The sequence below is a fragment of the Formica exsecta genome, unplaced genomic scaffold (assembly GCF_003651465.1).
Source record: "Formica exsecta isolate Colony F162 unplaced genomic scaffold, ASM365146v1 scaffold318, whole genome shotgun sequence".
Taxonomy (NCBI): domain Eukaryota; kingdom Metazoa; phylum Arthropoda; class Insecta; order Hymenoptera; family Formicidae; genus Formica; species Formica exsecta.
The window spans coordinates 677,706-679,010 of record NW_021850434.1 but is presented as its reverse complement, the minus strand read 5'-3'; positions in this window follow the sequence as shown (position 1 = coordinate 679,010).

The window sequence follows — 1,305 nt, the reverse complement described above, 5'->3', positions numbered from 1 at the left end:
TCTTTCCCTCCCCGAATCCCTTCAATTATTCGTTTCGGCTTTGTTGGTCCGGTGTGGCAGTGCCTGGTTAATTAATTTAATTCTCGCAATGATCTCTTTCGCTATGTTGTCATCTGGTGACTTTATCCCTTCTATCACATGATTGCGACCAAACTTGCAATGGCACAGAGTGTCGGTGAAAAGATTTCTGCAAGAAAAATTCTTTTCTCTTACAGTTTTGTGATGAGATATTTTATATTTTTGCAATTAACAATTTTTCGATCTTTAAAACGATAATATTAACTTATTATTCTCACGTGTATAAGCTGATTCACCTATGTTCTCTTTTCACTGATTAAATCTGCAATGATTATAAAATGCATAAAATTGCTGTTTTGATTTATTGAAGTTCGTAAGAGCATTGTAAGCTCTCTTTATATTGATATATATATAAGTATATATTATATCATAATTATAGGAAAATCAACTTATGTATCTTGTAGCATAAAATAGCAATTGCGTGAGAAATTAAAAATCTATCTGAGCGCAAATATCTACATCATTATTTGGGCAATAAAGCCAATCGTTTCACAGACACTTTGCTGGATAATTATTTACTGACGAAGAATGACTATTATTATTATTTACATATCGCGTACTCCTTCACACAATTACGCGCATAAAATTAATACAAGTTTTCATTATAATATATGTATATATATATATATTTATATCGTGTTTATTTTTCAATAATGTCATCCTTGGATTATAATTATGTATAATCGATCGTTAACGGCTGCTTTTTAGTAAGCTTCCGGTGCAACAACATTCCTCTCATTTAACGCACGCACGAGCGTTACTTATTATTTATATATATTATCTCTAATAATTAAAATATTTAGACTCGAAAGCTAAATACGTCGACTGGTGTATAGTTAGGACTTCCGTCAGGGGATTCCGAGTATACCTTGTGTATTATTGTATTCTCTTTTTTTGTGGAAATATTTTATTCAATAAAATTTGTTTCAATAAATTTTATTGAATAAAACTTAAAAAATGTGAGTTTTCTTTTTAGGAGACGGGAGTATTTTTCACAAGGTTCGTAGATGAATTCACAAAGTATAGTCTCTATACGACAAACGTTTTCTTTTCAACGATCTACATACGATATCAATAGCGAAGTAAATGCGAAGGATCGATATCTCTTCGAGATAGGCTTAAATACTAATCAATAATGATCGTAATAATTACCTCTTATATTTCGTGAAGTAGTGTGCGAGCTCCTCTATTCGCGTATATCGAATTATTCCTTGTTTTTCTTTCCCT